This window comes from Marmota monax, unplaced genomic scaffold (genome assembly GCF_021218885.2).
Source record: "Marmota monax isolate L192 unplaced genomic scaffold, Marmota_monax_Labrador192_F-V1.1 WCK01_AAM20220418_F8-fsc00124, whole genome shotgun sequence".
Lineage (NCBI taxonomy): Eukaryota > Metazoa > Chordata > Mammalia > Rodentia > Sciuridae > Marmota > Marmota monax.
Window position 1 is genome coordinate 1,224,745 of NW_026692505.1, and position 13,465 is coordinate 1,238,209.

Genomic DNA, 13,465 nt, shown 5'->3' on the forward strand with positions numbered 1-13,465 from the left:
GAGACAGACCATCTTTATTCACCAGCTGGTGGTCCAGATTCACCAGCTGGTGGGCCAAGAGGAAGGCTGCAAGGATATATTCTTTGAACCTCTCCAAAGGTTAGAGCACTTAAGAGAACACCTTTATATTTCAAAACTGCATTAATCATAAGTGGCTGTTGCTATGATTCAACATCATGAATAAACATCATGAGATCTAAAATCATAAGCAGAAAGGGAAGTGGGTCAAAGTGACCCTAGTTGAGTACAAGTTAAAGAATGGTTTCTATAGTCTAGACAATCATTCTCTGTCAGGGTACATTGTCCAAGAAAAATGGGAACCAAAAAGAAAATAATTTTACATTGTATAAGAATTGCCAGTTTGTGTTGCCAAACATGCTATGCTAAGCAACTGCTGATGGACACAGAAGTGGGGTGTTCCTGTGGGAGAAGCATTTCTTACATAACATGGTGTTCAGGGTAAAATGGAGTCTGCTTGGTAATTGCCCATAAAGCCTGGACCATAACAGGATGTTAGTTGACAGCTCTGAGACTATCATCCCAGAAGCATACTTTTAATTCTTCTTTTCCATGAGATACCAATAGGATCACACCAGAATTTCAACTCAATGTAAGCCACCACCTCTCATACTCAAATTACTATGGTAAGTTTCAATTTATCACTAAACACATAATGACTATTAACTTGTAAAAAGCCCACTTCTATTTCCTGACAAGGTTAGAGAGAGAAGTAGTAGTATAAAAAATCACTCTCCTAGGGGTTCTAACAATAATGCTGTGGATATGGTACATCTAAACATAATAGCAAGTGGCATTAGAGGACAAGCTCCGTAGTGAGAGGAAAACAGGTTAATAATAAGTGCTATTAGAATGAGGCTAATCTAAAGACTAATAAGACTAGCACCATGAGTGATTAAAAATACATATAAATGTGTGGAAAGAAAGGGGACATGACTCCAGATGAGAGAAACAGTGAAAGGTAAAAAAGAAAAAAGAGGTAAGTTTGGAGGGGAACACATTCCAAATACATATTTTAAACACTAACCATGCTCCCAGGAACTGAATAGAATGCTTATACTAAACATATGGATAGAATCTATTCTATCTAACAGATAGAATGGTTATCCTGAAAGTCACCGTCAACTTCAATATATTTCTTTCTCTACCTTTCATCTACCTCTGTTCCCATCACCAGAGTATTTGTGCTACTGATTTCATTACATCAGTCCTGTGACTTTATCCCACCCATGGGATTGACTGTGCAATGATAAGGTTTGGGAAAATGTGTGGGGCCTTGAAGATAATCTGAATTCAGAATGGGAAAAATCTGCACAACCAAGGGGTATATATAAGGGGAATAGCCAGTTGTGATGGAGAAATGAAACCAAAGGTCAGAGCCAAGGAAACAATGTTGAAATTATAATGAAAGGCTATCTAGAAGAAAACAACTTTCAGGTACAAATAGCCAGAAGGGTCAGTTGTAGAGTGAGAGATGATTGGGGCAGATGATTCAGGATGGGGGGGGGAGATCTATTTTTATATGGCATCAAATTCAGAGCAATAGAACAGAAATGATAGATTTAAAAGGCCACATGGTTTCTTTTGCTGTCCAAAATCTTAACACACAAAAAAAGGCCCCAATCAATAAATGGAGGAAAATAACCAAATAGACATTTCTCAAGAGAAGAAACATAGATGGCCAATAAATATATGAAAAATGTTCATATCTCTAGCAATCAGGATGCAAAAAAAAAACTAGACTGATTTCATCTCACTGCAGTCAGACTATCAACTATCAAGAATATAAATAATAAGAATGCTGGCAAAGATGTGGGGGGAAAAGATACACTCATTCTGTTATGGTTTAGATATGAGGTGTTCCCCCCAAAAGCTCATGTATGAGACAATGCCAAAAAAAAGTTTAGAAGTGAAATGATTGAGTAATTAGGGAATTCTGGCTTTGTTTTGTTCTATCTTTAATAAAGAACAGTTTAGGTTTCTGAATTAATGCTTAGATACTCATTCTTAAAAATCTTAATCTAATCAGTGCATTAATCCACTGGTGGATTAACTGTAGAGTAGTAACTGTGGGCAGGCAGGGTGTGGCTGGAGGAGGTGGGAAACAGGGGACATGCCTTTGAGATTTATATTTTGTCTTGATAAGAGCTCTTTTTCTCTGCTTCCTGTTGCAATGTTCTGAGCCAGTTTCCTCCACCATACCTTTCTGCCATGATGTTCTTCCTCACCTCTAGCCCACAGCAATGGAGTCAGCCACCTATGGACTGAGATCTCTGAAACCATGACCCCAAAAATAAACTTTTCCTCCACTAACTGTTCTTGTCAGTCTTTTGGGCATAGTGGTGAAAAAGCTGACTAAAACACATACATTGTTGGTGGGACTGCAAATGAATACAACCACTGTGTCAAGGTATGAAGATTCCTCAAAAAACCAGAGAGGGAACCACCATATGAACAAGCTATCCTACTCCTTGGTATTTGTCCAAAAGAATTAAAATCAACATACAATAGTGATATAGCCACTTCAATGTTTATAGCAGCACAATTAATAATTGCCAAATTATGGAACTAGCCCAGTTGCCTGTCAATAAATGAATAGATTACTGTGGTATAAATACACAATGGAGGGGCTAGGGTTGTGGCTTAACAGTAGAGTGCTCACCAAGCAAGTGTGAGGTCCTGGGTTCAATCCTCAGCACCACATATAAATATATAAATAAAATTAAAGTGTTGTGTCCAACTATAACTAGAAAATAAAGTATTAAAGATAACCTAACTTTAAAAAAAATACACAATGGTGTTTTAGTCATATAGAATGAATTTATGATATTTGTGGGTAAATGGATGGAAATGAAGAACATCATGCTAAGTGAAATAAACGAGGATTCAGAAAATCAAGGATCAAATGTTTTCTCTCATGTGAAAACCATAGCAAAATAAGGGAGAAAAGAGTGAAGATTGTATATCATGAAGACATAGGGAAGACCAGTGGAGTAGAAAGGGAGATTAATAAGGAGGTAAGAAGGATGGTAAAGGGGAGGAAATGTGAAGTGAATTGAACAAAATCATGCTATGTACATGTATAAATATTCCACAATGACTTCTACCTTTAAGTATACGTAGGAAGTGCCATCAAAAATAAATAATAAACAAGCAAAAGGAAAATCAGTAGAGTACAGGAAGGAGAATAGAGAAAGGCAAAAGAGGAAGGAAAGGTGATGAGAACAGAGACTAAAATGGAATAAATTAAATTCCATGCACAAATGATTTTGTCAAAATGAACTCAACTACTCTGTATAGTTATAATGTTCTAATAAACAAACAAAAAAGGTCATAGGGACAGACATTGATAGACTCTTCAAACTCTACAATGAATTGCTGGGGAAGCAGAAAGAGGATTCACAGGACTGTACGTGGATAAGAGAATAGCAGGGGCTGTGTCACCAGATGAGCACCTGTACCACTGGGGAAGGCAGGAAAAGCTCCCAGAGTTCATTGTCTTTATATGAAAAGTGAAGACTATAAAATTGCCTCAAAGGTCACTATGAGACCATAAATGAAATATGCTGTAAAAACATAAGGTTAGGTGTGAACTTTTATGGCAATTTTTATTTTCTTCTTTTATGTGTTTTCTAAATATTTGATAATAAGTCTGTAAAACTTCATTATGAAATAAAATTTCATTACGAAAAATGAGAAAAATACAATTTAGAAAAAGCATTAAAATGTCACATGACAGAATGGCTAAAAGACAATCCCACTGAGGTCCTTACTGTAGATATAGCCTTGGCTTCCAGATCCCACACTGCCAATCTAACCCTCTTTCTTATACCTTATTCTATCAGCTTTATCCATCTTTACCCATTTTTTAAAATGTCATTCCCAGGTAGTTAGGGAATTCTGGCTTTATTTTGTTCTATCTTTAATAAAAAAAAACAGTTTAGGTTTCTGGATTAATGCTTAGATACTCATGTCTTATCTGTAGGAGTTTCCAAACAATTCTGATTCATACAGAACCTGGAGGTGTCAGTCCATGGCTGAAGCTCATAGGACCCTCTCTCCCTCCTTAGGTCTATTAGATTCTTGGCCTTTAGACTATAAAAGTTACCAAGATCTGCATCTTTTGATCAGTTACATTGACTTGACATACAGTGTACAGCAGAAATACAAGGTCAACAGGTCTTTCAGGGGTAATTTTTTTTCCCTTTCTTTATTCTATAAAGAAACCACAATATCAGAGAAACCCTTCATATTATGTTCCAATAAGTATAAAAATAATTAAATACCCTTTGTCCTTTGCCTTAATATTTAGAGTGAGGCATAATTTTCCCCAAATGCCTCATATGTCTGAGAAGGATACCATCTTTCCCCAAAAGAAAATTTTCATTATATGCCTCAGTTTACCTAACTCAAAGTAAAATGTCCAACATTACTTCGGTTTTTTCCCCCTTCACTATTTTAATTGTATTTATAAGAAAGGAGAAAAAAGAAAAGTGACAGGTAATATCTAGTAAAAACAACTTGTTATGATGTCTCTACAATAATACAGTCTAAGATTAGAAGTTTTAAAAACAACTTTTCAATTAGGCAATAAGCAGATTCCAAAGTTCTATGAAAAACCCCTATTACACCCGTTCAAAATTTCACTCTTGATTAAGAAATTTTACAGAAAAAAAGATAATAATTGTTAGATTAGATACCCAAAGAAAGCAATGTTTGATTAAAGAAAGGTCAATAACTCTCAACTGATAGTCACTGGCTGGGTAAGTAAGTACTTTCCTAGAACAAGTCTTCATCACATTAAAACTTACCAGAAAATCAATTGAGCATTTTCCCCATAATGTTAATTTCTTTGTAGAAGGAGGCTGTGAATTATATCATGAAAACACATTCAGTCCCAAGTTTGGAATGATTTTTTCAATTAATACACTTTATTTTTAGAACAGTTTAGGTTTACAGAAAAGTTGAGAAAATAGTATATACCATATATACCCAGTTTCTCCTATTATTTACATCCCACATGGTATTCTATATTTGTTACAATCATTGAACCAATACTGACAAATTACTATTACCTGAAGTCCATAATTCATTCAGATTTCTTTAGTTTTACCTCATGTCCTTTCCTGGTCTAAGATCCTATCCAGGATACCACATTACATCTAGTTGTCATGTCTCTTTAGGATTCTCTTGTTTTTAATGATATTGATAGTTTTAAGTAGCATTAGTATATTGTAGGATGTCTATCTCTTGGAATATGATGTGTTTTTCCTCATGATTAAACTGGGCACATATGTTTTTGAAAAAAAATGATCACATGTGTTTTAGTCGGCTTTTTCACACTGTGAACAAAAGACCCTACCAGAACAATTGTAGAGGAGAAAAGATTTATTTGAGGCTTATGGTTTCAGAGATCTGGTTCATAGAAGGCCAGCTGCATTCCCCAGGGCTTGAGGTGAGGCTGAAAATCATGGCAGGAGACATGGCAGACGGAAGCAGCTCACATCGTGGTGATCAGAAAGCAGAGAGACTCTCCACTTGTCAGATACAAATTATATACCCAAAACCACCACCCACCCCCGCAATTCCCACCACCTCCAGCCACATCCTACCACTTTAGTTACCACTCAGTTAATCCTTATCAGGGAATTAATTCACTGATTGGGTTAAGACTCTTACAACCCAATCAGTTCTCCTCTGAACCTTCTTGCACTGTCTCACACATGAGCTTTTGGGGGACTTCTCACATCCAAACCATAACAACAGGTATAAAGTGCCATTTTTTTTCACATGATGTATCAGGAACATATTTTATACATGATTGATGACCTTGACCACCTGACTGAAGTAGTATTTGTCAGAGTTCTTCACTGTAAATTTACTCTATTTTTCCAATTTTCCATACTGTATTCTTTTGAAGGAAGTCACTGTGTATAGCCCATTTTTTTAAGGAATAAGGTTATTTTCCCTCTCCTTTAGAGTATCTATATAATTTATTTGGAATTCTTACTACATGGAAAACATGTCTATCTCCCCCATTAATTAATTTTCACTAATTAATTTATATAAGAATGGACTCATGAATATTTATAATCCAGTACTATTTTATTTGTTGCTCACATTGCTCTAGTTTCAGTGAGTGGAAGTTCTTTCTCTTGGCTCCAGTGTCTCTTTGGCATACTTCCATAATTGAGTTTTTTTTTAACTACTTTCTTATGTTTTGGCATGATAAAATGCTCCAGGGTTATCACATATACTCTGTCTAGTTCTGTATTCAGCCATTTTTCTAAGGAACCCTGTTTGCTTTAATTAGAGAGTAGCACTAAGAATAAGATCTAGGTACACTTGTTTCTATTAGGACACTGTTTCCCTGAATTTTTAAAATTTTTCATATAAGGTCTTACAGACCATTTTCCAAAGAAACCTGGATTTTACATTATTTCAATAGGCTTCTACATTACCTGACTATATTCACCTGCTTATAGACAGAGTAGGTGAGTTTTGAAGGTACATAACTGTCGGGGGGTTTTAAGCCCCCTGTTCCCTCCTGACCTGCGGGAGAGATTGGGGGAGCACACCCTGACCAGGACAAACCAAGAAAGGTAAAGGTCGACTGGCCGCCTGCATCCAGCCCTCCCTCCCCAGAGGACAATCAGACTCGCCAGGGAGAACAGTCAAAGCAGGATCTCCTTTAATGAGAAAACACACACAGCTAATACAATATACAGGAGCCAATCAGGATAAAGGTCAGCAGGGTGGGGAGAATTTACATCTGTACCCATCCTACAGGCAGTAATGTCCGTGAGGGCAGAGGGGTTCTGAGCCTATCCTAGAGGTGGTCCAATTCTTCATCACAACCCAGGGCAATGCCTTCTGGCTAACCGCTAGGTGCTCTTTTAGCCACATGTGGCCCCAGGACTGGGAAGCGGGTGCAGCAAGTTAAGTTTCCTCTTTTCTGATGCAACATGCCCCACGTTACATTATGCCCTACACATAACTAGATTTGAATAAAAAGCAAAGAGCCTTAATTTTCCCCAGATATCTAATGCTTACCTCTACCAACCTATCATTCTGAGCTTGAATATTAGTTTCTTTTTCCCATAAAAATGTGAGATCAGCAAAAGTTCCTACTGTTATATATCATCTACTGTCTTACTTCATAATGAAGATCTGCTTTAATGGTTTCCCAAACCTCTCAAGCAAATGATGCACTTTGCATGGAGTCTCATGAATGGTTCTGACAGACTATAAATAAATATACTTTCTCCTTTGAGTTAGTCACTTTCTCTGTCTAGGGCTCATACAGTGAGAATGGATGCTATGATATCCTTAGGGATTACTAACCTACCTCAATGTGTACACAAATACACACTGGGAATCTATGTGTATGTTAACCAGCTTTCTCTTACTATAGCAAATAACTAAGATAATCACATTATAAAGGTTTGGAGGTCTAGTCCTTGATCAGTTTCCCCTGTTTCTTTAGGCCTGCTGGAGGAAAAAGAAAAACAGAACATCATGGTGGTGGGAACACATGGTGGAACAAAACTGCTCACCTAATCATGATCCAAGCAAGAAAAGAGATAGAGATGAAGGGGCTGGAGTCCTATTATCCCCTTCAAGGGCACACCCCCCCCCCAATGACTAAAAGACCTCCCACTAAGCTCACTTCTTAAAAGTACTACCATCTCAAATAGCTCCACCCTATGGACCAAGCAATTAATACATGGGCCTTTGGAGGATATTCAAAATCCAAAGTATAGCAAGGTATATCAGCACAGAAGAATAAGCACCAAGCTCAGCATGAAGTTAAGTTCTGGTGCAGAATCTACCTCTGTGAGACCTTAGGCAAAACATTTCATTCATTCATTCAACAAATAATTAATGAACATCAAAACTGTGACAGATAATGGGATAATTTTCTCAACTAATGGGATAATTTTCCATTCTCAAATGGAATTAAACTGAAGAACCCTAAAAATTTTATGATCTATAAATTAAGTCCATGATTTGTAGACCCAGGTCTATTTAGCCACTTCACAGCTACTACTCTTGACACAAAATTGTATTTGTCATTAGGTGTAGTGGCACATACCTATAGTCCCAGCTACTTGGGAGGGACTAGGAAAATCTCAAGTTCAAGGCCCACCTGGGCCCTATTTCAAAAGTTTAAAAATATGTAAAGGCTAGGGATATAGCTCAGTAGTAGAGCACATGCTTAGCATAAGGCCTTGGGTTCAATCCCCAGCACTACCACCACACACATAAAAGTTACATATATATAAAAGCAAAGCCAGGAGGAACTCTTGGGGTGTGTATGTGTGTGTGTGTGTGTGTGCGCGCACACATGCATGTACATGTATGCATCTGTGGGTGTGTGGACAAGGAGGTGGTGGCGGCTGAGTTATAGTCCCAACTCCTTGTACTCCTTTGCCATTCTTCTTTCTTCCCCCACACCTATCTTGTGGTAGTGGGCATTTGTCTTTCTTTTCATTCATTCCCAAAGATTTTAAAATTTTAAGGTTGGGAGGTAGTAGGAAAGGCAGGAAAGGGAGTAGTATCAGAAGAGCAGGAAGAGGACATGAAAAGGAGTTAAGGAACAGAGCCTCAGAGAAGGTGACAGAGTTAGTTCTTGATAATGTCCTGTGTGTCAATGGAGAAACTGAAGTTCTGAATGCCACTTCTGAAGAATTAGAGTTCTAAATGTGGCTAATATGAAATTAAGTTCACTGGCCCAACTTCCCAGCTTAAATAAACTTTGAAAGTTGAAAATATATGACAATATAGTCTCTTCAGGCTTGAAAATCCTCACAGAAAAAATGTCCAGATTTTACTTGTCTCAATCTGAGTGGAAACAAAATAAAAGAGCTTACTACATTGGAAGCTCTGCAAAATCTTAACATTTTGAAAAGTCTTGACTTGTTTAATTGAGAGATCAGAAACCTGGAAGATTATGGAGAAAGTATTTGTGAACTGTTGAAACAAAACACATAGTTTAATGGATTTGATCAGAAGAATAAAGAAGCACCAGATTCTGAAGAGGAGAAGGAGGATAGAGATAAAGATGATGGAGATAAAAAGGAAGATGAAGCTGGTGCACCTGAAGGACATGAGGGAGAGGAGGAAGAATAGAAAGAAAAGAAGGAAGACAAAGCAGATTCAGAGCTGAGAGAGGGAGAAATGGAAGTGGGCCTCTCATACTTGATGAAAGAAGAAATTTAGAATGAAGAAGATGATTATGACTATGCTGAAGAAGGGGAAGAGGAGGAAGAAGAGGAAGAAGGTTTTCAGGGGAAAAGAGGAAATGAGATGTTAAAGATGATGGAGAGGAAGAAGATGACTGGCTCATTCTAAGACCAGATTCCTTAACATTCCTGGGTGTGCAAGAAAGTAACTGCATCTTTGCTTCTTCATGTATGGTAGCTATCCCAACAAAAGATTAGGCGTAACTTTTCGTAGGCAAAGTATGATTTTGCTATTTTTGTGTTATCATTCCAATTAAGATTTAGTAGCTTGTTAATGATCATATTGTATTTAGAGAAAAAATTTCACTGACACTCCCCCCATTAAGAAATTCTCATCCATTGGATTAGACAAAGGGAAACAAAGGGGAAGGGGGGGGCGATAGGAAAGACAATAGAATTAATTGGTCATAATTTTCCTAGGTCATGTATACATGACCAGGGTAACTCCATATCATGTATAATTACAACAGTGGAAACCTAAATAGAATAAGTTATACTCTATGTATGTATATTCTGCCAAAATATATTCTACTGCAATGTATAGTTAACTAAAAATAAATAAATAAATAAAATTTAAAAAAATAAATGTATTATTCCTACTGAATTATAACATTACTGTTTTTGGTGCTAAAATTTTATTGTGTTCCCTAGAGATGTTTTTACAGAATATTTTGCCACAAAATACATCTAAAAAATAAAATTTTATTCTCTAGCAATTTATTTAGAATCTAATTTTTTCTAATTCAAACTCATTCTATTAGCAATTTAAATAATTAAATTTAAATAATTAAAACATAATTGCTTTTACTAGGTGAAGTTTGGTGTATTTCAGTCATAAGATTATACACACACACACACACACACACAAACACACACACACACACACACACCATGGGTTGAACTCAGGGGCACTTAACCATGAACAACATACCCAGCCCTTTTTTCTTTCTTTTTTTTTTTTTTTTAGACAGGGTCTCTCCATGTTGCTTAGGGCCTCACTAAGTTGCTAAGGCTGTCTTTGAACTTTTGATCCTTCTGCTTCAGCCTCCTGAATTGCTGGAATTACAGGCATGCACTACCATACCCAGCCCAGTCACGTGATTTTTAACTTATTATAAATTAACTGAAATTACATTCAGCTCTAATATGAAATGACAATAGTCTCATGAATAAGTTGATTATTTTCTTAGAGGAGATCCTTGGATCTTTAGTTTGAAGACATTGACTTTTTTTCCATGGCTAAGGGTATTTGGGTGCTTTTTTTAAATTTTTTTTTTTGTGTGTGTGTGTGTATGTGTAGATGGACACAACTCAATGTCTTTATTTTTATGTGATGCTGAGGATTGAACCTGGGTCCCGCCCATGCTAGGCGAGCGCTCTACCACTGAGCCACAATCCCAGCCCTTGGGTGCCTTTTTAATCACATGAATTAAGTTGGAAAGTAGAAACAGAATAATAAAAGTTCTATTTAAGCAACACAGTTTGTGGATTTGGGGGAAATTCTAGTCAGTAGAATAGTTCAGGGATTTTATGGTGATTGATTTTATTTTTGAAGGAAAAATTTCTTATGCAAAGACATGCAGGTGAGCCCTTTCTTCATGCTGGAGATCACGACATGCCAACAGTTGTTTATTTTGTTCTGTTTTAGGTGTCCATTCTTTCTCCTCTCAGCAATTTCTTTATGATCACCTTTTCTTTTGGTTTTATTCCCCTCTTTCCATCCTAAAGGAAAGTTGAGAACTTTTAGATACTTAGAAAACCTTTAGTCTTACACCTCAACCACCTTTTCAGACCTGATTTTTAAACAAAGTTGAAAAATTGAGAATTTTCTGAGAAATGAATATTGTTATTGGTAGTTTTATGAAGCAAAATCTGCTTACCATAAATCTTGCTTGGTTGACAACATGTAAGACCATATTAGTAGACTGAAAAATAGGAGGATGAAGCAGGGGAGGCTTTTGGAAGCAGCATCAGTATTCCTCAAAAGTCAGAATTATTGCCAGTTGATAATTTAATAAGTTCAAGTCAAATTTTTAAGTTGACTTCCCAAATGATTTGAATATCAATCCTAGCAGTATGTATAATTTTTCTAAGTAGAACCTTTAGGTTATTCTTCTTACAGTTTTAAAGCATTAACAGCTATAGCATTTAACTGGAATATAATAAGCAGTTCAAAAAATATTTGAGATTCAATATTAAAATTAAGATTTATTTTCAAGTTAATGTCCATTAAAAATAGAAAAATATTTGGGAGAAGTGTGAGTGTGTGCTTCCTTACATAGCTACTAAATAAAATATGAATAGACAAGTACATTGTCCTTTTTGTCATGGAGCCTCTATGTTCAAGGCAATTGCTTTTTTAATCTCAGCTACCTAAAATTTTTTTTTTTGTTTTTAGTATTTGTAATGTTTTTAAAAGTTAATGTCAAAAAGTTAATTGAAGTTATGCCTCTCTCTACTGGGACACATTTAAATTACTGTTTATAGTACTATTACTGCTTGATTTTTAGTTTAAAACATGTGACTTGGTGTTTTAAAGTAAAAATTGAGATTATTTGTGGAGAAATTAAAACAGTTGCACAACTGACTGAAATAAAACACCTGTGGACAAATTTAGTTGGGGGTTCAAAAACCACAAAAGACTAACATTATTCTCTGAATTTTTTTGAGGGGTTCTACCAGGGATTGAACTCAGAGGCTCTGAACCCCTAAGCCACATCCTCAGTCCTGTTTTGTATTTTTTTTTTTAATTTAGGGACAGAGTCTTACCAAGTTGCTTAATGCCTCACTTTTGCTAAGGCTGGCTTTGAACTCACAATCCTCCTGCCTCAGCCTACTGAGCTGCTGGGATTACAGGCCAGCGCCACTGTGCCCAGCTAATTTTTTCCTAATTTTAACAATTTAAATGCCTGCTTTAGTCTCTAAGAATTATCATTACATATGACATCAGATTATAAAATACTTATTTTATTATTATTATTTTAGTTAGTAGCTAGGGTGGAAAATCAAGAATTTTGTTTCATTTTGTTAAAATGCTTGTTTTTAAAAGAAATCCATATATTGACTCATCAATCATCTTATTGAATCAAAAGTAGAGGTTTTGGTTTGAAAACAATACTTAGAGAGCTTCCAGATTACTTTTAAGGACTTATTTAGCTCTGTGGGTGGTATTTTCATGAAAGTAAGCAGAGGAGGTTCTATTTTGTAGAAGTTTAGTTCCTATTATAATGCCCTTTGTATGGCAGTATGTAAAAAGTGTGTTCAGTTCCTTAAGAATCTGTCCTTTACAACTTTGAAGTTAATACTTTTGTGCAACTGTGTTTTTTAACAAAGCCATGACTATTAAAAATAAATAACAAAGCAGTACCCTGATCATTCTTTTATTGTTTCTGACTTCTGTTTTTCCCTGCTGTAACTTTTTTGAAACTGAATTGCTTCAAATAAATTGAAGATTTGTTACAGTGGGGGGAAAAAAAGCAAAGTCAGCCAGGCATGGTGGTGAAATTCGGGAGGCTGGAACAAGAGGATCACAAGTTCAAGGCCAGACTGGACAAACTTAGTAAGACCCTGTCTCAAAACAAAAAATAAAAGCAGCCCAGGATGTAAATCAGACGTAAAGCACCCCTGGGTTCAATTCCTAGTACTGCAAAAATCAATCAATTAAATAAAAACTGTGCTAACACAAAAGAAATGTATCATTATTGTTCCAAAATTCAGAGGTTTACCCTTAATTTTAGTGTTTTTATTGTAACCTAAGCCAGTTTTCCAATTTTATATATATATATATATATATATATATATATGTGTGTGTGTGTGTGTGTGTGTGTGTGTGTGTGTGTGTGTGTGTGCAGATAATTATAAAAGACCCCTCCTTAAGAACATTTACGAGGCCCTCCCATTCCCTGTGTGTGGCACTCTTTGCAAATCTGGGAAGGAACGAATCTGACTTTCAGGAAGCTTTCAATAATTACCAAATACATACTGGCTGTACCTTGGTACATAATGGCTAAAGCCCAGTCTTTAGCACAGTTTAATAATTAGCTGTGGGTTTTGCAGAATCTATAATTTGTTATAATTTGGAGAAGTGAGCCAAAAAATCATGCCAAACCACAAATAGTAAACCTTAACTTTGATAAACAGATTGGTCACTAATCTTTGTAAGAAAAAAAAATTATGTCTTTAAGAAGAGTTACCAAAAATGC

General features: G+C 36.0%; 1 pseudogene; it reads left to right on the top strand.

Annotated features, from left to right (window-relative positions):
- Positions 1–950: 950 nt before the first annotated feature.
- Positions 951–9,461, top strand: LOC124093437 (acidic leucine-rich nuclear phosphoprotein 32 family member E-like; annotated as a pseudogene).
- Positions 9,462–13,465: the final 4,004 nt, after the last annotated feature.